Below are 24,801 nucleotides of genomic sequence, written 5' to 3' on the forward strand. Positions count from 1 at the left end.
TGGAACTAAAATAAGTGTGTTTAGAGTCATTTTTCTGCCAGAAATTTGTCGAAATAGAAGGTTCTGAGTGGGAGGAAAAGTCTGTAAAAATTGCATTTTTTTGATCACTGTGAGGCTTTAAAAAGTGATTATTCAACATGAGGCAAAATCCATTTGACATTTGGAATCATTTTTTCAACAGTTCAAAAAATCAATTTTTTGATGAAAAACGATGACCGCTGACCTTTCTAACTTTCTCCAGATGGTCAGAAATGGTCATTTTTTTATGTTTTCTCTTTTGACTGTAAATGACTATTGAATGAGAATTATCACTTTTGGTACTAAAATAAGTGTATTTAGAGTCATTTTTCTGCCAGAAATTTGTTGAAATAGAAGGTTCTGAGTGGGAGCAAAAATCTGTAAAAATGGCAATTTTGGTCACTGTGAGGCTTTAAAAATTTATTTTCAATATGAGCCACAATCAATTTAACATTTGAAATCATTTTTTTAAAACTGTTGAAAAAATCTATTTTTTGATGAAAAACAATGACCCTGGACCTGTCAAACTTTCTCCAGATGGTCAGAAATTGTCATTTTTTAATGTTTTCTCTTTTGACTGTAAATGACTATTAAATGTGAATTATCACTTTTGGAACTAAAATAAGTGTGTTTGGAGTAATTTTTCTGCCAGAATTTGGTCGAAATAGAAGGTTCTGAGTGGGAGGAAAAGTGTGTAAAAATGGCAATTTTGGTCACTGTGAGGCTTTAGAAAGTGAATATTCAACATAAGGCACAATCCATTTGTCATTTGGAATCATTTTTTTCAACAGTTGAAATAATCAATTTTTTCATGAAAAACGATGACTGCGGACCTGTCGAACTTATTCCAGATGGTCAGAAATTGTCATTTTTTAATGTTTCCTCTTTTCACTGTAAATGAATATTAAATGTGAATGATCACTTTTGGAACTAAAATAGGTGTATTTAGAGTCATTTTTCTGCCAGATATTTGTCGAAATAGAAGGTTCTGAGTGGGAGGAAAAGTCTATAAAAATTGCAATTTTGATCACTGTGAGGCTTTAGAAAGTGATTTTTCAACATGAGACACAATCGATTTGACATTTGGAATCATTTTTTCAACAGTTGAAAAAATAATTTTTTTGATGAAAAACGATGATTCTGGACCTGTCAAACTTTCTCCAGATGGTCAGAAATGGTCATTTTGTAATATTTTCTCTTTTGACAGTAATTGACTACTAAATGTAAATTATCACTTTTGGAAATAAAATAAGTGTTTAGTCATTTTTCTGCCAGAAATTTGTCAAAATAGAAGGTTCTGAATGGGAGGAAAAGTCTGTAAAATTGGCAATTTTGGTCACTGTGAGGTTTTAAAGAGTGAATATTCAACATGAGGCACAATCCATTTGACATTTGGAATAATTTTTTGAACAGTTGAAAAAAGAAGTTTTTTCATGAAAAACGATGACCCCGGACCTGTCGAACTTTCTCCAGATGGTCAGAAATGGTCATTTTATAATATTGTCTCTTTTGGCTGTAAATGACTATTAAATGTGAATTATCACTTTTGGTACTAAAATAAGTGTGTTTAGTCATTTTTCGGCCAGAAATTTGTCGAAATAGAAGGTTCTGAGCTGGAGGAAAAGTCTGTAAAAATGGCAATTTTGGTCACTGTGAGGATTCAAAAAGTGATTATTCAACATGAGGCACAATCCATTTGACATTTGGAATCATTTTTTCAACAGTTGAAAAAATCAATTTTTTGATGAAAAACGATGACCGCTGACCTTTCTAACTTTCTCCAGATGGTCAGAAATGGTCATTTTTTTAATGTTTTCTCTTTTGACTGTAAATGACTATTGAATGAGAATTATCACTTTTGGTACTAAAATAAGTGTATTTAGAGTCATTTTTCTGCCAGAAATTTGTCGAAATAGAATGTTCTGAGTGGCAGGAAAAGTATGTAAAAATGGCAATTTTGGTCACTGTGAGGCTTTAAAAATTGATTATTCAACATGAGGCACAATCCATTTGACATTTGGAATCATTTTTTCAACAGTTGAAAAAAAACAATTTTTTGATGAAAAACGATGACCGCTGACCTTTCTAACTTTCTCCAGATGGTCACAAATGGTCATTTTTTTATGTTTTCTCTTTTGACTGTAAATGACTATTGAATGAGAATTATCACTTTTGGTACTAAAATAAGTGTATTTAGAGTCATTTTTCTGCCAGAAATTTGTCGAAATAGAAGGTTCTGAGTGGGAGCAAAAGTCTGTAAAAATGGCAATTTTGGTCACTGTGAGGCTTTAAAAATTTAGTTTCAACATGAGGCACAATCAATTTGACATTTGAAATCAGTTTTTCAACAGTTGAAAAAAATCTACTTTTTTGATGAAAAACAATGACCCTGGACCTGTCAAACTTTCTCCAGATGGTCAGAAATGGTCAATTTTTAATGTTTTCTCTTTTGACTGTAAATGACTATTAAATGTGAATTATCACTTTTGGAACTAAAATAAGTGTGTTTAGAGTCATTTTTCTGCCAGAAATTTGTCGAAATAGAAGGTTCTGAGTGGGAGGAAAAGTATGTAAAAATGACAATTTTGGTCACTGTGAGGATTCAAAAAGTGATTATTCAACATGAGGCACAATCCATTTGACATTTGGAATCATTTTTTCAACAGTTGAAAAAATCAATTTTTTGATGAAAAACGATGACCGCTGACCTTTGTAACTTTCTCCAGATGGTCAGAAATGGTCATTTTTTTAATGTTTTCTCTTTTGACTGTAAATGACTATTGAATGAGAATTATCACTTTTGGTACTAAAATAAGTGTATTTAGAGTCATTTTTCTGCCAGAAATTTGTCGAAATAGAAGGTTCTGAGTGGCAGGAAAAGTATGTAAAAATGGCAATTTTGGTCACTGTGAGGCTTTAAAAATTGATTATTCAACATGAGGCACAATCCATTTGACATTTGGAATCATTTTTTCAACAGTTGAAAAAAACAATTTTTTGATGAAAAACGATGACCGCTGACCTTTCTAACTTTCTCCAGATGGTCACAAATGGTCATTTTTTTATGTTTTCTCTTTTGACTGTAAATGACTATTGAATGAGAATTATCACTTTTGGTACTAAAATAAGTGTATTTAGAGTCCTTTTTCTGCCAGAAATTTGTCGAAATAGAAGGTTCTGAGTGGGAGCAAAAGTCTGTAAAAATGGCAATTTTGGTCTCTGTGAGGCTTTAAAAAGTGAATATTCAACATAAGGCACAATCAATTTGTCATTTGGAATCATTTTTTTCAACAGTTGAAATAATCAATTTTTTGATGAAAAACGATGACCACGGACCTGTCGAACTTTCTCCAGATGGTCAGAAATTGTCATTTTTTAATGTTTTCTCTTTTGACTGTAAATGAATATTAAATGTGAATGATCACTTTTGGAACTAAAATAAGTGTGTTTAGAGTCATTTTTCTGCCAGAAATTTGTCGAAATAGAAGGTTCTGAGTGGGAGGAAAAGTCTGTAAAAATTGCATTTTTTTGATCACTGTGAGGCTTTAAAAAGTGATTATTCAACATGAGGCAAAATCCATTTGACATTTGGAATCATTTTTTCAACAGTTCAAAAAATCAATTTTTTGATGAAAAACGATGACCGCTGACCTTTCTAACTTTCTCCAGATGGTCAGAAATGGTCATTTTTTTATGTTTTCTCTTTTGACTGTAAATGACTATTGAATGAGAATTATCACTTTTGGTACTAAAATAAGTGTATTTAGAGTCATTTTTCTGCCAGAAATTTGTTGAAATAGAAGGTTCTGAGTGGGAGCAAAAATCTGTAAAAATGGCAATTTTGGTCACTGTGAGGCTTTAAAAATTTATTTTCAATATGAGCCACAATCAATTTAACATTTGAAATCATTTTTTTAAAACTGTTGAAAAAATCTATTTTTTGATGAAAAACAATGACCCTGGACCTGTCAAACTTTCTCCAGATGGTCAGAAATTGTCATTTTTTAATGTTTTCTCTTTTGACTGTAAATGACTATTAAATGTGAATTATCACTTTTGGAACTAAAATAAGTGTGTTTGGAGTAATTTTTCTGCCAGAATTTGGTCGAAATAGAAGGTTCTGAGTGGGAGGAAAAGTGTGTAAAAATGGCAATTTTGGTCACTGTGAGGCTTTAGAAAGTGAATATTCAACATAAGGCACAATCCATTTGTCATTTGGAATCATTTTTTTCAACAGTTGAAATAATCAATTTTTTCATGAAAAACGATGACTGCGGACCTGTCGAACTTATTCCAGATGGTCAGAAATTGTCATTTTTTAATGTTTCCTCTTTTCACTGTAAATGAATATTAAATGTGAATGATCACTTTTGGAACTAAAATAGGTGTATTTAGAGTCATTTTTCTGCCAGATATTTGTCGAAATAGAAGGTTCTGAGTGGGAGGAAAAGTCTATAAAAATTGCAATTTTGATCACTGTGAGGCTTTAGAAAGTGATTTTTCAACATGAGACACAATCGATTTGACATTTGGAATCATTTTTTCAACAGTTGAAAAAATAATTTTTTTGATGAAAAACGATGATTCTGGACCTGTCAAACTTTCTCCAGATGGTCAGAAATGGTCATTTTGTAATATTTTCTCTTTTGACAGTAATTGACTACTAAATGTAAATTATCACTTTTGGAAATAAAATAAGTGTTTAGTCATTTTTCTGCCAGAAATTTGTCAAAATAGAAGGTTCTGAATGGGAGGAAAAGTCTGTAAAATTGGCAATTTTGGTCACTGTGAGGTTTTAAAGAGTGAATATTCAACATGAGGCACAATCCATTTGACATTTGGAATAATTTTTTGAACAGTTGAAAAAAGAAGTTTTTTCATGAAAAACGATGACCCCGGACCTGTCGAACTTTCTCCAGATGGTCAGAAATGGTCATTTTATAATATTGTCTCTTTTGGCTGTAAATGACTATTAAATGTGAATTATCACTTTTGGTACTAAAATAAGTGTGTTTAGTCATTTTTCGGCCAGAAATTTGTCGAAATAGAAGGTTCTGAGCTGGAGGAAAAGTCTGTAAAAATGGCAATTTTGGTCACTGTGAGGATTCAAAAAGTGATTATTCAACATGAGGCACAATCCATTTGACATTTGGAATCATTTTTTCAACAGTTGAAAAAATCAATTTTTTGATGAAAAACGATGACCGCTGACCTTTCTAACTTTCTCCAGATGGTCAGAAATGGTCATTTTTTTAATGTTTTCTCTTTTGACTGTAAATGACTATTGAATGAGAATTATCACTTTTGGTACTAAAATAAGTGTATTTAGAGTCATTTTTCTGCCAGAAATTTGTCGAAATAGAATGTTCTGAGTGGCAGGAAAAGTATGTAAAAATGGCAATTTTGGTCACTGTGAGGCTTTAAAAATTGATTATTCAACATGAGGCACAATCCATTTGACATTTGGAATCATTTTTTCAACAGTTGAAAAAAAACAATTTTTTGATGAAAAACGATGACCGCTGACCTTTCTAACTTTCTCCAGATGGTCACAAATGGTCATTTTTTTATGTTTTCTCTTTTGACTGTAAATGACTATTGAATGAGAATTATCACTTTTGGTACTAAAATAAGTGTATTTAGAGTCATTTTTCTGCCAGAAATTTGTCGAAATAGAAGGTTCTGAGTGGGAGCAAAAGTCTGTAAAAATGGCAATTTTGGTCACTGTGAGGCTTTAAAAATTTAGTTTCAACATGAGGCACAATCAATTTGACATTTGAAATCAGTTTTTCAACAGTTGAAAAAATCTACTTTTTTGATGAAAAACAATGACCCTGGACCTGTCAAACTTTCTCCAGATGGTCAGAAATGGTCAATTTTTAATGTTTTCTCTTTTGACTGTAAATGACTATTAAATGTGAATTATCACTTTTGGAACTAAAATAAGTGTGTTTAGAGTCATTTTTCTGCCAGAAATTTGTCGAAATAGAAGGTTCTGAGTGGGAGGAAAAGTATGTAAAAATGACAATTTTGGTCACTGTGAGGCTTTAAAAATTGATTATTCAACATGAGGCACAATCCATTTGACATTTGGAATCATTTTTTTCAACAGTTGAAATAATCAATTTTGTGATGAAAAACTATGACCGCGGACCTGTCGTACTTTCTCCAGATGGTCAGAAATTGTCATTTTTTAATGTTTTCTCTTTTGACTGTAAATGAATATTAAATGTGAATGATCACTTTTGGAACTAAAATAAGTGTGTTTAGAGTCATTTTTCTGCCAGAAATTTGTCGAAATAGAAGGTTCTGAGTGGGAGGAAAAGTATGTAAAAATGGCAATTTTGGTCACTGTGAGGCTTTAAAAATTGATTATTCAACATGAGGCACAATCCATTTGACATTTGGAATCATATTTTTCAACAGTTGAAAAAAACAATTTTTTGATGAAAAACGATGACCCTGGACCTGTCGAACTTTCTACAGATGGTAAGAAATGGTCATTTTATAATGTTTTCTCTTTTGACTGTAAATGACTATTAAATGTGAATTATCACTTTTGGAACTAAAATAAGTGTGTTTAGAGTCATTTTTCTGCCAGAAATTGGTCGAAATAGAAGGTTCTGAGTGGGAGGAAAAGTCTGTAAAAATGGTAATTTTAGTCACAGTGAGGATTTAAAAATTGAATTTCAACATGAGGCACAATCAATTTGACATTTGAAATCATTTTTTCAACAGTTGAAAAAATCTATTTTTTGATGTAAAACAATGACCCTGGACCTGGCAAACTTTCTCCAGATGGTCAGAAATGGTCAATTTTTTAATGTTTTCTCTTTTGACTGTAAATGACTATTGAATGTGAATTATCACTTTTGGAACTAAAATAAGTGTGTATGGAGTCATTTTTCTGCCAGAATTTGGTCGAAATAAATGTTCTGAGTGGGAGGAAAAGTCTGTAAAAATGGCAATTTTGGTCTCTGTGAGGCTTTAAAAAGTGAATATTCAACATAAGGCACAATCCATTTGACATTTGGAATAATTTTTTCAACAGTTGAAATAATCAATTTTTTGATGAAAAAACAATGACCGCGGACCTGTCGAACTTATTCCAGATGGTCAGAAATTGTCATTTTTTAATGTTTTCTCTTTTCACTGTAAATGAATATTAAATGTGAATGATCACTTTTGGAACTAATATAGGTGTATTTAGAGTCATTTTTCTGCCAGATATTTGTCGAAATAGAAGGTTCTGAGTGGGAGGAAAAGTCTATAAAAATTGCAATTTTGATCACTGTGAGGCTTTAAAAAGTGATTATTCAACATGAGGCACAATCCATTTGACATTTGGAATCATTTTTTCAACAGTTGAAAAAACAATTTTTTGATGAAAAACGATGACCCTGGACCTGTCGAATTTTCTCCAGATGGTCAGAAATGGTCATTTTATAATGTTTTCTCTTTTGACTGTAAATGACTATTAAATGTGAATTATCACTTTTGGAACTAAAATAAGTGTGTTTAGAGTCATTTTTCTGCCAGAAATTGGTCGAAATAGAAGGTTCTGAGTGGGAGGAAAAGTCTGTAAAAATGGCAATTTTGGTCACTGTGAGGCTTTAAAAATTGAATTTCAACATGAGGCACAATCAATTTGACATTTGGAATCATTTTTTCAACAGTTGAAATAATCAGTTTTTTGATGAAAAACGATGACCGCGGACCAGTCGAACTTTCTCCAGATGGTCAGAAATTGTCATTTTTTAATGTTTTCTCTTTTGACTGTAAATGACTATTAAATGTGAATGATCACTTTTGGAACTAAAATAAGTGTGTTTAGAGTCATTTTTCTGCCAGAAATTTGTAGAAATAGAAGGTTCTGAGTGGGAGGAAAAGTCTGTAAAAATTGCAATTTTGATCACTGTGAGGCTTTAAAAAGTGATTATTCAACATGAGACACAATCGATTTGACATTTGGAATCATTTTTTCAACAGTTGAAAAAAAATTTTTTTGATGAAAAACGATGATTCTGGACCTGTCAAACTTTCTCCAGATGGTCAGAAATGGTCATTTTGTAATATTTTCTCTTTTGACTGTAATTGACTACTAAATGTAAATTATCACTTTTGGAAATAAAATAAGTGTTTAGTCATTTTTCTGCCAGAAATTTGTCACAATAGAAGGTTCTGAATGGGAGGAAAAGTCTGTAAAATTGGCAATTTTGGTCACTGTGAGGTTTTAAAGAGTGAATATTCAACATGAGGCACAATCCATTTGACATTTGGAATAATTTTTTGAACAGTTGAAAAAAGAAGTTTTTTCATGAAAAACGATGACCCCGGACCTGTCGAACTTTCTCCAGATGGTCAGAAATGGTCATTTTATAATATTGTCTCTTTTGGCTGTAAATGACTATTAAATGTGAATTATCACTTTTGGTACTAAAATAAGTGTGTTTAGTCATTTTTCTGCCAGAAATTTGTCGAAATAGAAGGTTCTGAGCTGGAGGAAAAGTCTGTAAAAATGGCAATTTTGGTCACTGTGAGGATTCAAAAAGTGATTATTCAACATGAGGCACAATCCATTTGACATTTGGAATCATTTTTTCAACAGTTGAAAAAAACAATTTTTTGATGAAAAACGATGACCGCTGACCTTTCTAACTTTCTCCAGATGGTCACAAATGCTCATTTTTTTATGTTTTCTCTTTTGACTGTAAATGACTATTGAATGAGAATTATCACTTTTGGTACTAAAATAAGTGTATTTAGAGTCCTTTTTCTGCCAGAAATTTGTCGAAATAGAAGGTTCTGAGTGGGAGCAAAAGTCTGTAAAAATGGCAATTTTGGTCTCTGTGAGGCTTTAAAAAGTGAATATTCAACATAAGGCACAATCAATTTGTCATTTGGAATCATTTTTTTCAACAGTTGAAATAATCAATTTTTTGATGAAAAACGATGACCACGGACCTGTCGAACTTTCTCCAGATGGTCAGAAATTGTCATTTTTTAATGTTTTCTCTTTTGACTGTAAATGAATATTAAATGTGAATGATCACTTTTGGAACTAAAATAAGTGTGTTTAGAGTCATTTTTCTGCCAGAAATTTGTCGAAATAGAAGGTTCTGAGTGGGACGAAAAGTCTGTAAAAATTGCATTTTTTTGATCACTGTGAGGCTTTAAAAAGTGATTATTCAACATGAGGCAAAATCCATTTGACATTTGGAATCATTTTTTCAACAGTTCAAAAAATCAATTTTTTGATGAAAAACGATGACCGCTGACCTTTCTAACTTTCTCCAGATGGTCAGAAATGGTCATTTTTTTATGTTTTCTCTTTTGACTGTAAATGACTATTGAATGAGAATTATCACTTTTGGTACTAAAATAAGTGTATTTAGAGTCATTTTTCTGCCAGAAATTTGTCGAAATAGAAGGTTCTGAGTGGGAGCAAAAATCTGTAAAAATGGCAATTTTGGTCACTGTGAGGCTTTAAAAATTTATTTTCAATATGAGCCACAATCAATTTAACATTTGAAATCATTTTTTTAAAACTGTTGAAAAAATCTATTTTTTGATGAAAAACAATGACCCTGGACCTGTCAAACTTTCTCCAGATGGTCGGAAATTGTCATTTTTTAATGTTTTCTCTTTTGACTGTAAATGACTATTAAATGTGAATTATCACTTTTGGAACTAAAATAAGTGTGTTTGGAGTAATTTTTCTGCCAGAATTTGGTCGAAATAGAAGGTTCTGAGTGGGAGGAAAAGTGTGTAAAAATGGCAATTTTGGTCACTGTGAGGCTTTAGAAAGTGAATATTCAACATAAGGCACAATCCATTTGTCATTTGGAATCATTTTTTTCAACAGTTGAAATAATCAATTTTTTCATGAAAAACGATGACCGTGGACCTGTCGAACTTATTCCAGATGGTCAGAAATTGTCATTTTTTTATGTTTTCTCTTTTCACTGTAAATGAATATTAAATGTGAATGATCACTTTTGGAACTAAAATAGGTGTATTTAGAGTCATTTTTCTGCCAGATATTTGTCGAAATAGAAGGTTCTGAGTGGGAGGAAAAGTCTATAAAAATTGCAATTTTGATCACTGTGAGGCTTTAGAAAGTGATTTTTCAACATGAGACACAATCGATTTGACATTTGGAATCATTTTTTCAACAGTTGAAAAAATAATTTTTTTGATGAAAAACGATGATTCTGGACCTGTCAAACTTTCTCCAGATGGTCAGAAATGGTCATTTTGTAATATTTTCTCTTTTGACTGTAATTGACTACTAAATGTAAATTATCACTTTTGGAAATAAAATAAGTGTTTAGTCATTTTCTGCCAGAAATGTGTCAAAATAGAAGGTTCTGAATGGGAGGAAAAGTCTGCAAAATTGGCAATTTTGGTCACTGTGAGGTTTTAAAGAGTGAATATTCAACATGAGGCACAATCCATTTGACATTTGGAATAATTTTTTGAACAGTTGAAAAAAGAAGTTTTTTCATGAAAAACGATGACCCCGGACCTGTCGAACTTTCTCCAGATGGTCAGAAATGGTCATTTTATAATATTGTCTCTTTTGGCTGTAAATGACTATTAAATGTGAATTATCACTTTTGGTACTAAAATAAGTGTGTTTAGTCATTTTTCGGCCAGAAATTTGTCGAAATAGAAGGTTCTGAGCTGGAGGAAAAGTCTGTAAAAATGGCAATTTTGGTCACTGTGAGGATTCAAAAAGTGATTATTCAACATGAGGCACAATCCATTTGACATTTGGAATCATTTTTTCAACAGTTGAAAAAATCAATTTTTTGATGAAAAACGATGACCGCTGACCTTTCTAACTTTCTCCAGATGGTCAGAAATGGTCATGTTTTTTAATGTTTTCTCTTTTGACTGTAAATGACTATTGAATGAGAATTATCACTTTTGGTACTAAAATAAGTGTATTTAGAGTCCTTTTTCTGCCAGAAATTTGTCGAAATAGAAGGTTCTGAGTGGGAGCAAAAGTCTGTAAAAATGGCAATTTTGGTCTCTGTGAGGCTTTAAAAAGTGAATATTCAACATAAGGCACAATCAATTTGTCATTTGGAATCATTTTTTTCAACAGTTGAAATAATCAATTTTTTGATGAAAAACGATGACCGCTGACCTTTCTAACTTTCTCCAGATGGTCAGAAATGGTCATTTTTTTATGTTTTCTCTTTTGACTGTAAATGACTATTGAATGAGAATTATCACTTTTGGTACTAAAATAAGTGTATTTAGAGTCATTTTTCTGCCAGAAATTGGTCGAAATAGAAGGTTCTGAGTGGGAGGAAAAGTCTGTAAAAATGGCAATTTTGGTCACTGTGAGGCTTTAAAAATTGAATTTCAACATGAGGCACAATCAATTTGACATTTGGAATCATTTTTTCAACAGTTGAAATAATCAGTTTTTTGATGAAAAACGATGACCGCGGACCAGTCGAACTTTCTCCAGATGGTCAGAAATTGTCATTTTTTAATGTTTTCTCTTTTGACTGTAAATGACTACTAAATGTAAATTATCACTTTTGGAAATAAAATAAGTGTTTAGTCATTTTTCTGCCAGAAATTTGTCAAAATAGAAGGTTCTGAATGGGAGGAAAAGTCTGTAAAATTGGCAATTTTGGTCACTGTGAGGTTTTAAAGAGTGAATATTCAACATGAGGCACAATCCATTTGACATTTGGAATAATTTTTTGAACAGTTGAAAAAAGAAGTTTTTTCATGAAAAACGATGACCCCGGACCTGTCGAACTTTCTCCAGATGGTCAGAAATGGTCATTTTATAATATTGTCTTTTTTGGCTGTAAATGACTATTAAATGTGAATTATCACTTTTGGTACTAAAATAAGTGTGTTTAGTCATTTTTCTGCCAGAAATTTGTCGAAATAGAAGGTTCTGAGCTGGAGGAAAAGTCTGTAAAAATGGCAATTTTGGTCACTGTGAGGATTCAAAAAGTGATTATTCAACATGAGGCACAATCCATTTGACATTTGGAATCATTTTTTCAACAGTTGAAAAAATCAATTTTTTGATGAAAAACGATGACCGCTGACCTTTGTAACTTTCTCCAGATGGTCAGAAATGGTCATTTTTTTAATGTTTTCTCTTTTGACTGTAAATGACTATTAAATGTGAATTATCACTTTTGGAACTAAAATAAGTGTGTTTAGAGTCATTTTTCTGCCAGAAATTGGTCGAAATAGAAGGTTCTGAGTGGGAGGAAAAGTCTGTAAAAATGGCAATTTTGGTCACTGTGAGGCTTTAAAAATTGAATTTCAACATGAGGCACAATCAATTTGACATTTGGAATCATTTTTTCAACAGTTGAAATAATCAGTTTTTTGATGTAAAACAATGACCCTGGACCTGGCAAACTTTCTCCAGATGGTCAGAAATGGTCAATTTTTTAATGTTTTCTCTTTTGACTGTAAATGACTATTGAATGTGAATTATCACTTTTGGAACTAAAATAAGTGTGTTTGGAGTCATTTTTCTGCCAGAATTTGGTCGAAATAAATGTTCTGAGTGGGAGGAAAAGTCTGTAAAAATGGCAATTTTGGTCTATGTGAGGCTTTAAAAAGTGAATATTCAACATAAGGCACAATCCATTTGACATTTGGAATAATTTTTTCAACAGTTGAAATAATCAATTTTTTGATGAAAAACGATGACCGCGGACCTGTCGAACTTATTCCAGATGGTCAGAAATTGTCATTTTTTAATGTTTTCTCTTTTCACTGTAAATGAATATTAAATGTGAATGATCACTTTTGGAACTAAAATAGGTGTATTTAGAGTCATTTTTCTGCCAGATATTTGTCGAAATAGAAGGTTCTGAGTGGGAGGAAAAGTCTATAAAAATTGCAATTTTGATCACTGTGAGGCTTTAAAAAGTGATTATTCAACATGAGGCACAATCCATTTGACATTTGGAATCATTTTTTCAACAGTTGAAAAAAACAATTTTTTGATGAAAAACGATGACCCTGGACCTGTCGAATTTTCTCCAGATGGTCAGAAATGGTCATTTTATAATGTTTTCTCTTTTGACTGTAAATGACTATTAAATGTGAATTATCACTTTTGGAACTAAAATAAGTGTGTTTAGAGTCATTTTTCTGCCAGAAATTGGTCGAAATAGAAGGTTCTGAGTGGGAGGAAAAGTCTGTAAAAATGGCAATTTTGGTCACTGTGAGGCTTTAAAAATTGACTTTCAACATGAGGCACAATCAATTTGACATTTGGAATCATTTTTTCAACAGTTGAAATAATCAGTTTTTTGATGAAAAACGATGACCGCGGACCAGTCGAACTTTCTCCAGATGGTCAGAAATTGTCATTTTTTAATGTTTTCTCTTTTGACTGTAAATGACTATTAAATGTGAATGATCACTATTGGAACTAAAATAAGTGTGTTTAGAGTCATTTTTCTGCCAGAAATTTGTAGAAATAGAAGGTTCTGAGTGGGAGGAAAAGTCTGTAAAAATTGCAATTTTGATCACTGTGAGGCTTTAAAAAGTGATTATTCAACATGAGACACAATCGATTTGACATTTGGAATCATTTTTTCAACAGTTGAAAAAAAAATTTTTTGATGAAAAACGATGATTCTGGACCTGTCAAACTTTCTCCAGATGGTCAGAAATGGTCATTTTGTAATATTTTCTCTTTTGACTGTAATTGACTACTAAATGTAAATTATCACTTTTGGAAATAAAATAAGTGTTTAGTCATTTTTCTGCCAGAAATTTGTCAAAATAGAAGGTTCTGAATGGGAGGAAAAGTCTGTAAAATTGGCAATTTTGGTCACTGTGAGGTTTTAAAGAGTGAATATTCAACATGAGGCACAATCCATTTGACATTTGGAATAATTTTTTGAACAGTTGAAAAAAGTAGTTTTTTCATGAAAAACGATGACCCCGGACCTGTCGAACTTTCTCCAGATGGTCAGAAATGGTCATTTTATAATATTGTCTCTTTTGGCTGTAAATGACTATTAAATGTGAATTATCACTTTTGGTACTAAAATAAGTGTGTTTAGTCATTTTTCTGCCAGAAATTTGTCGAAATAGAAGGTTCTGAGCTGGAGGAAAAGTCTGTAAAAAGGGCAATTTTGGTCACTGTGAGGATTCAAAAAGTGATTATTCAACATGAGGCACAATCCATTTGACATTTGGAATCATTTTTTCAACAGTTGAAAAAATCAATTTTTTGATGAAAAACGATGACCGCTGACCTTTGTAACTTTCTCCAGATGGTCAGAAATGGTCATTTTTTTAATGTTTTCTCTTTTGACTGTAAATGACTATTGAATGAGAATTATCACTTTTGGTACTAAAATAAGTGTATTTAGAGTCATTTTTCTGCCAGAAATTTGTCGAAATAGAAGGTTCTGAGTGGCAGGAAAAGTATGTAAAAATGGCAATTTTGGTCACTGTGAGGCTTTAAAAATTGATTATTCAACATGAGGCACAATCCATTTGACATTTGGAATCATTTTTTCAACAGTTGAAAAAAACAATTTTTTGATGAAAAACGATGACCGCTGACCTTTCTAACTTTCTCCAGATGGTCACAAATGGTCATTTTTTTATGTTTTCTCTTTTGACTGTAAATGACTATTGAATGAGAATTATCACTTTTGGTACTAAAATAAGTGTATTTAGAGTCCTTTTTCTGCCAGAAATTTGTCGAAATAGAAGGTTCTGAGTGGGAGCAAAAGTCTGTAAAAATGGCAATTTTGGTCTCTGTGAGGCTTTAAAAAGTGAATATTCAACATAAGGCACAATCAATTTGTCATTTGGAATCATTTTTTTCAACAGTTGAAATAATCAATTTTTTGATGAAAAACGATGACCACGGACCTGTCGAACTTTCTCCAGATGGTCAGAAATTGTCATTTTTTAATGTTTTCTCTTTTGACTGTAAATGAATATTAAATGTGAATGATCACTTTTGGAACTAAAATAAGTGTGTTTAGAGTCATTTTTCTGCCAGAAATTTGTCGAAATAGAAGGTTCTGAGTGGGAGGAAAAGTCTGTAAAAATTGCATTTTTTTGATCACTGTGAGGCTTTAAAAAGTGATTATTCAACATGAGGCAAAATCCATTTGACATTTGGAATCATTTTTTCAACAGTTCAAAAAATCAATTTTTTGATGAAAAACGATGACCGCTGACCTTTCTAACTTTCTCCAGATGGTCAGAAATGGTCATTTTTTTATGTTTTCTCTTTTGACTGTAAATGACTATTGAATGAGAATTATCACTTTTGGTACTAAAATAAGTGTATTTAGAGTCATTTTTCTGCCAGAAATTTGTTGAAATAGAAGGTTCTGAGTGGGAGCAAAAATCTGTAAAAATGGCAATTTTGGTCACTGTGAGGCTTTAAAAATTTATTTTCAATATGAGCCACAATCAATTTAACATTTGAAATCATTTTTTTAAAACTGTTGAAAAAATCTATTTTTTGATGAAAAACAATGACCCTGGACCTGTCAAACTTTCTCCAGATGGTCAGAAATTGTCATTTTTTAATGTTTTCTCTTTTGACTGTAAATGACTATTAAATGTGAATTATCACTTTTGGAACTAAAATAAGTGTGTTTGGAGTAATTTTTCTGCCAGAATTTGGTCGAAATAGAAGGTTCTGAGTGGGAGGAAAAGTGTGTAAAAATGGCAATTTTGGTCACTGTGAGGCTTTAGAAAGTGAATATTCAACATAAGGCACAATCCATTTGTCATTTGGAATCATTTTTTTCAACAGTTGAAATAATCAATTTTTTCATGAAAAACGATGACTGCGGACCTGTCGAACTTATTCCAGATGGTCAGAAATTGTCATTTTTTAATGTTTCCTCTTTTCACTGTAAATGAATATTAAATGTGAATGATCACTTTTGGAACTAAAATAGGTGTATTTAGAGTCATTTTTCTGCCAGATATTTGTCGAAATAGAAGGTTCTGAGTGGGAGGAAAAGTCTATAAAAATTGCAATTTTGATCACTGTGAGGCTTTAGAAAGTGATTTTTCAACATGAGACACAATCGATTTGACATTTGGAATCATTTTTTCAACAGTTGAAAAAATAATTTTTTTGATGAAAAACGATGATTCTGGACCTGTCAAACTTTCTCCAGATGGTCAGAAATGGTCATTTTGTAATATTTTCTCTTTTGACAGTAATTGACTACTAAATGTAAATTATCACTTTTGGAAATAAAATAAGTGTTTAGTCATTTTTCTGCCAGAAATTTGTCAAAATAGAAGGTTCTGAATGGGAGGAAAAGTCTGTAAAATTGGCAATTTTGGTCACTGTGAGGTTTTAAAGAGTGAATATTCAACATGAGGCACAATCCATTTGACATTTGGAATAATTTTTTGAACAGTTGAAAAAAGAAGTTTTTTCATGAAAAACGATGACCCCGGACCTGTCGAACTTTCTCCAGATGGTCAGAAATGGTCATTTTATAATATTGTCTCTTTTGGCTGTAAATGACTATTAAATGTGAATTATCACTTTTGGTACTAAAATAAGTGTGTTTAGTCATTTTTCGGCCAGAAATTTGTCGAAATAGAAGGTTCTGAGCTGGAGGAAAAGTCTGTAAAAATGGCAATTTTGGTCACTGTGAGGATTCAAAAAGTGATTATTCAACATGAGGCACAATCCATTTGACATTTGGAATCATTTTTTCAACAGTTGAAAAAATCAATTTTTTGATGAAAAACGATGACCGCTGACCTTTCTAACTTTCTCCAGATGGTCAGAAATGGTCATTTTTTTAATGTTTTCTCTTTTGACTGTAAATGACTATTGAATGAGAATTATCACTTTTGGTACTAAAATAAGTGTATTTAGAGTCATTTTTCTGCCAGAAATTTGTCGAAATAGAATGTTCTGAGTGGCAGGAAAAGTATGTAAAAATGGCAATTTTGGTCACTGTGAGGCTTTAAAAATTGATTATTCAACATGAGGCACAATCCATTTGACATTTGGAATCATTTTTTCAACAGTTGAAAAAAAACAATTTTTTGATGAAAAACGATGACCGCTGACCTTTCTAACTTTCTCCAGATGGTCACAAATGGTCATTTTTTTATGTTTTCTCTTTTGACTGTAAATGACTATTGAATGAGAATTATCACTTTTGGTACTAAAATAAGTGTATTTAGAGTCATTTTTCTGCCAGAAATTTGTCGAAATAGAAGGTTCTGAGTGGGAGCAAAAGTCTGTAAAAATGGCAATTTTGGTCACTGTGAGGCTTTAAAAATTTAGTTTCAACATGAGGCACAATCAATTTGACATTTGAAATCAGTTTTTCAACAGTTGAAAAAATCTACTTTTTTGATGAAAAACAATGACCCTGGACCTGTCAAACTTTCTCCAGATGGTCAGAAATGGTCAATTTTTAATGTTTTCTCTTTTGACTGTAAATGACTATTAAATGTGAATTATCACTTTTGGAACTAAAATAAGTGTGTTTAGAGTCATTTTTCTGCCAGAAATTTGTCGAAATAGAAGGTTCTGAGTGGGAGGAAAAGTATGTAAAAATGACAATTTTGGTCACTGTGAGGCTTTAAAAATTGATTATTCAACATGAGGCACAATCCATTTGACATTTGGAATCATTTTTTTCAACAGTTGAAATAATCAATTTTGTGATGAAAAACTATGACCGCGGACCTGTCGTACTTTCTCCAGATGGTCAGAAATTGTCATTTTTTAATGTTTTCTCTTTTGACTGTAAATGAATATTAAATGTGAATGATCACTTTTGGAACTAAAATAAGTGTGTTTAGAGTCATTTTTCTGCCAGAAATTTGTCGAAATAGAAGGTTCTGAGTGGGAGGAAAAGTATGTAAAAATGGCAATTTTGGTCACTGTGAGGCTTTAAAAATTGATTATTCAACATGAGGCACAATCCATTTGACATTTGGAATCATATTTTTCAACAGTTGAAAAAAACAATTTTTTGATGAAAAACGATGACCCTGGACCTGTCGAACTTTCTACAGATGGTAAGAAATGGTCATTTTATAATGTTTTCTCTTTTGACTGTAAATGACTATTAAATGTGAATTATCACTTTTGGAACTAAAATAAGTGTGTTTAGAGTCATTTTTCTGCCAGAAATTGGTCGAAATAGAAGGTTCTGAGTGGGAGGAAAAGTCTGTAAAAATGGTAATTTTAGTCACAGTGAGGATTTAAAAATTGAATTTCAACATGAGGCACAATCAATTTGACATTTGAAATCATTTTTTCAACAGTTGAAAAAATCTATTTTTTGATGTAAAACAATGACCCTGGACCTGGCAAACTTTCTCCAGATGGTCAGAAATGGTCAATTTTTTAATGTTTTCTCTTTTGACTGTAAATGACTATTGAATGTGAATTATCACTTTTGGAACTAAAATAAGTGTGTATGGAGTCATTTTTCTGCCAGAATTTGGTCGAAATAAATGTTCTGAGTGGGAGGAAAAGTCTGTAAAAATGGCAATTTTGGTCTCTGTGAGGCTTTAAAAAGTGAATATTCAACATAAGGCACAATCCATTTGACATTTGGAATAATTTTTTCAACAGTTGAAATAATCAATTTTTTGATGAAAAACGATGACCGCGGACCTGTCGAACTTATTCCAGATGGTCAGAAATTGTCATTTTTTAATGTTTTCTCTTTTCACTGTAAATGAATATTAAATGTGAATGATCACTTTTGGAACTAATATAGGTGTATTTAGAGTCATTTTTCTGCCAGATATTTGTCGAAATAGAAGGTTCTGAGTGGGAGGAAAAGTCTATAAAAATTGCAATTTTGATCACTGTGAGGCTTTAAAAAGTGATTATTCAACATGAGGCACAATCCATTTGACATTTGGAATCATTTTTTCAACAGTTGAAAAAACAATTTTTTGATGAAAAACGATGACCCTGGACCTGTCGAATTTTCTCCAGATGGTCAGAAATGGTCATTTTATAATGTTTTCTCTTTTGACTGTAAATGACTATTAAATGTGAATTATCACTTTTGGAACTAAAATAAGTATGTTTAGAGTCATTTTTCTGCCAGAAATTGGTCGAAATAGAAGGTTCTGAGTGGGAGGAAAAGTCTGTAAAAATGGCAATTTTGGTCACTGTGAGGCTTTAAAAATTGAATTTCAACATGAGGCACAATCAATTTGACATTTGGAATCATTTTTTCAACAGTTGAAATAATCAGTTTTTTGATGAAAAACGATGACCGCGGACCAGTCGAACTTTCTCCAGATGGTCAGAAATTGTCATTTTTTAATGTTTTCTCTTTTGACTGTAAATGACTATTAAATGTGAATGATCACTTTTGGAACTAAAATAAGTGTGTTTAGAGTCATTTTTCTGCCAGAAATTTGTAGAAATAGAAGGTTCTGAGTGGGAGGAAAAGTCTGTAAAAATTGCAATTTTGATCACTGTGAGGCTTTAAAAAGTGATTATTCAACATGAGACACAATCGATTTGACATTTGGAATCATTTTTTCAACAGTTGAAAAAAAATTTTTTTGATGAAAAACGATGATTCTGGACCTGTCAAACTTTCTCCAGATGGTCAGAAATGGTCATTTTGTAATATTTTCTCTTTTGACTGTAATTGACTACTAAATGTAAATTATCACTTTTGGAAATAAAATAAGTGTTTAGTCATTTTTCTGCCAGAAATTTGTCACAATAGAAGGTTCTGAATGGGAGGAAAAGTCTGTAAAATTGGCAATTTTGGTCACTGTGAGGTTTTAAAGAGTGAATATTCAACATGAGGCACAATCCATTTGACATTTGGAATAATTTTTTGAACAGTTGAAAAAAGAAGTTTTTTCATGAAAAACGATGACCCCGGACCTGTCGAACTTTCTCCAGATGGTCAGAAATGGTCATTTTATAATATTGTCTCTTTTGGCTGTAAATGACTATTAAATGTGAATTATCACTTTTGGTACTAAAATAAGTGTGTTTAGTCATTTTTCTGCCAGAAATTTGTCGAAATAGAAGGTTCTGAGCTGGAGGAAAAGTCTGTAAAAATGGCAATTTTGGTCACTGTGAGGATTCAAAAAGTGATTATTCAACATGAGGCACAATCCATTTGACATTTGGAATCATTTTTTCAACAGTTGAAAAAATCAATTTTTTGATGAAAAACGATGACCGCTGACCTTTGTAACTTTCTCCAGATGGTCAGAAATGGTCATTTTTTTAATGTTTTCTCTTTTGACTGTAAATGACTATTGAATGAGAATTATCACTTTTGGTACTAAAATAAGTGTATTTAGAGTCATTTTTCTGCCAGAAATTTGTCGAAATAGAAGGTTCTGAGTGGCAGGAAAAGTATGTAAAAATGGCAATTTTGGTCACTGTGAGGCTTTAAAAATTGATTATTCAACATGAGGCACAATCCATTTGACATTTGGAATCATTTTTTCAACAGTTGAAAAAAACAATTTTTTGATGAAAAACGATGACCGCTGACCTTTCTAACTTTCTCCAGATGGTCACAAATGCTCATTTTTTTATGTTTTCTCTTTTGACTGTAAATGACTATTGAATGAGAATTATCACTTTTGGTACTAAAATAAGTGTATTTAGAGTCCTTTTTCTGCCAGAAATTTGTCGAAATAGAAGGTTCTGAGTGGGAGCAAAAGTCTGTAAAAATGGCAATTTTGGTCTCTGTGAGGCTTTAAAAAGTGAATATTCAACATAAGGCACAATCAATTTGTCATTTGGAATCATTTTTTTCAACAGTTGAAATAATCAATTTTTTGATGAAAAACGATGACCACGGACCTGTCGAACTTTCTCCAGATGGTCAGAAATTGTCATTTTTTAATGTTTTCTCTTTTGACTGTAAATGAATATTAAATGTGAATGATCACTTTTGGAACTAAAATAAGTGTGTTTAGAGTCATTTTTCTGCCAGAAATTTGTCGAAATAGAAGGTTCTGAGTGGGACGAAAAGTCTGTAAAAATTGCATTTTTTTGATCACTGTGAGGCTTTAAAAAGTGATTATTCAACATGAGGCAAAATCCATTTGACATTTGGAATCATTTTTTCAACAGTTCAAAAAATCAATTTTTTGATGAAAAACGATGACCGCTGACCTTTCTAACTTTCTCCAGATGGTCAGAAATGGTCATTTTTTTATGTTTTCTCTTTTGACTGTAAATGACTATTGAATGAGAATTATCACTTTTGGTACTAAAATAAGTGTATTTAGAGTCATTTTTCTGCCAGAAATTTGTCGAAATAGAAGGTTCTGAGTGGGAGCAAAAATCTGTAAAAATGGCAATTTTGGTCACTGTGAGGCTTTAAAAATTTATTTTCAATATGAGCCACAATCAATTTAACATTTGAAATCATTTTTTTAAAACTGTTGAAAAAATCTATTTTTTGATGAAAAACAATGACCCTGGACCTGTCAAACTTTCTCCAGATGGTCGGAAATTGTCATTTTTTAATGTTTTCTCTTTTGACTGTAAATGACTATTAAATGTGAATTATCACTTTTGGAACTAAAATAAGTGTGTTTGGAGTAATTTTTCTGCCAGAATTTGGTCGAAATAGAAGGTTCTGAGTGGGAGGAAAAGTGTGTAAAAATGGCAATTTTGGTCACTGTGAGGCTTTAGAAAGTGAATATTCAACATAAGGCACAATCCATTTGTCATTTGGAATCATTTTTTTCAACAGTTGAAATAATCAATTTTTTCATGAAAAACGATGACCGTGGACCTGTCGAACTTATTCCAGATGGTCAGAAATTGTCATTTTTTTATGTTTTCTCTTTTCACTGTAAATGAATATTAAATGTGAATGATCACTTTTGGAACTAAAATAGGTGTATTTAGAGTCATTTTTCTGCCAGATATTTGTCGAAATAGAAGGTTCTGAGTGGGAGGAAAAGTCTATAAAAATTGCAATTTTGATCACTGTGAGGCTTTAGAAAGTGATTTTTCAACATGAGACACAATCGATTTGACATTTGGAATCATTTTTTCAACAGTTGAAAAAATAATTTTTTTGATGAAAAACGATGATTCTGGACCTGTCAAACTTTCTCCAGATGGTCAGAAATGGTCATTTTGTAATATTTTCTCTTTTGACTGTAATTGACTACTAAATGTAAATTATCACTTTTGGAAATAAAATAAGTGTTTAGTCATTTTCTGCCAGAAATGTGTCAAAATAGAAGGTTCTGAATGGGAGGAAAAGTCTGCAAAATTGGCAATTTTGGTCACTGTGAGGTTTTAAAGAGTGAATATTCAACATGAGGCACAATCCATTTGACATTTGGAATAATTTTTTGAACAGTTGAAAAAAGAAGTTTTTTCATGAAAAACGATGACCCCGGACCTGTCGAACTTTCTCCAGATGGTCAGAAATGGTCATTTTATAATATTGTCTCTTTTGGCTGTAAATGACTATTAAATGTGAATTATCACTTTTGGTACTAAAATAAGTGTGTTTAGTCATTTTTCGGCCAGAAATTTGTCGAAATAGAAGGTTCTGAGCTGGAGGAAAAGTCTGTAAAAATGGCAATTTTGGTCACTGTGAGGATTCAAAAAGTGATTATTCAACATGAGGCACAATCCATTTGACATTTGGAATCATTTTTTCAACAGTTGAAAAAATCAATTTTTTGATGAAAAACGATGACCGCTGACCTTTCTAACTTTCTCCAGATGGTCAGAAATGGTCATGTTTTTTAATGTTTTCTCTTTTGACTGTAAATGACTATTGAATGAGAATTATCACTTTTGGTACTAAAATAAGTGTATTTAGAGTCCTTTTTCTGCCAGAAATTTGTCGAAATAGAAGGTTCTGAGTGGGAGCAAAAGTCTGTAAAAATGGCAATTTTGGTCTCTGTGAGGCTTTAAAAAGTGAATATTCAACATAAGGCACAATCAATTTGTCATTTGGAATCATTTTTTTCAACAGTTGAAATAATCAATTTTTTGATGAAAAACGATGACCGCTGACCTTTCTAACTTTCTCCAGATGGTCAGAAATGGTCATTTTTTTATGTTTTCTCTTTTGACTGTAAATGACTATTGAATGAGAATTATCACTTTTGGTACTAAAATAAGTGTATTTAGAGTCATTTTTCTGCCAGAAATTGGTCGAAATAGAAGGTTCTGAGTGGGAGGAAAAGTCTGTAAAAATGGCAATTTTGGTCACTGTGAGGCTTTAAAAATTGAATTTCAACATGAGGCACAATCAATTTGACATTTGGAATCATTTTTTCAACAGTTGAAATAATCAGTTTTTTGATGAAAAACGATGACCGCGGACCAGTCGAACTTTCTCCAGATGGTCAGAAATTGTCATTTTTTAATGTTTTCTCTTTTGACTGTAAATGACTACTAAATGTAAATTATCACTTTTGGAAATAAAATAAGTGTTTAGTCATTTTTCTGCCAGAAATTTGTCAAAATAGAAGGTTCTGAATGGGAGGAAAAGTCTGTAAAATTGGCAATTTTGGTCACTGTGAGGTTTTAAAGAGTGAATATTCAACATGAGGCACAATCCATTTGACATTTGGAATAATTTTTTGAACAGTTGAAAAAAGAAGTTTTTTCATGAAAAACGATGACCCCGGACCTGTCGAACTTTCTCCAGATGGTCAGAAATGGTCATTTTATAATATTGTCTTTTTTGGCTGTAAATGACTATTAAATGTGAATTATCACTTTTGGTACTAAAATAAGTGTGTTTAGTCATTTTTCTGCCAGAAATTTGTCGAAATAGAAGGTTCTGAGCTGGAGGAAAAGTCTGTAAAAATGGCAATTTTGGTCACTGTGAGGATTCAAAAAGTGATTATTCAACATGAGGCACAATCCATTTGACATTTGGAATCATTTTTTCAACAGTTGAAAAAATCAATTTTTTGATGAAAAACGATGACCGCTGACCTTTGTAACTTTCTCCAGATGGTCAGAAATGGTCATTTTTTTAATGTTTTCTCTTTTGACTGTAAATGACTATTAAATGTGAATTATCACTTTTGGAACTAAAATAAGTGTGTTTAGAGTCATTTTTCTGCCAGAAATTGGTCGAAATAGAAGGTTCTGAGTGGGAGGAAAAGTCTGTAAAAATGGCAATTTTGGTCACTGTGAGGCTTTAAAAATTGAATTTCAACATGAGGCACAATCAATTTGACATTTGGAATCATTTTTTCAACAGTTGAAATAATCAGTTTTTTGATGTAAAACAATGACCCTGGACCTGGCAAACTTTCTCCAGATGGTCAGAAATGGTCAATTTTTTAATGTTTTCTCTTTTGACTGTAAATGACTATTGAATGTGAATTATCACTTTTGGAACTAAAATAAGTGTGTTTGGAGTCATTTTTCTGCCAGAATTTGGTCGAAATAAATGTTCTGAGTGGGAGGAAAAGTCTGTAAAAATGGCAATTTTGGTCTCTGTGAGGCTTTAAAAAGTGAATATTCAACATAAGGCACAATCCATTTGACATTTGGAATAATTTTTTCAACAGTTGAAATAATCAATTTTTTGATGAAAAACGATGACCGCGGACCTGTCGAACTTATTCCAGATGGTCAGAAATTGTCATTTTTTAATGTTTTCTCTTTTCACTGTAAATGAATATTAAATGTGAATGATCACTTTTGGAACTAAAATAGGTGTATTTAGAGTCATTTTTCTGCCAGATATTTGTCGAAATAGAAGGTTCTGAGTGGGAGGAAAAGTCTATAAAAATTGCAATTTTGAT

Source organism: Lissotriton vulgaris, chromosome 8 (genome assembly GCF_964263255.1).
Source record: "Lissotriton vulgaris chromosome 8, aLisVul1.2, whole genome shotgun sequence".
In the NCBI taxonomy this organism is placed as follows: Eukaryota; Metazoa; Chordata; class Amphibia; order Caudata; family Salamandridae; genus Lissotriton; species Lissotriton vulgaris.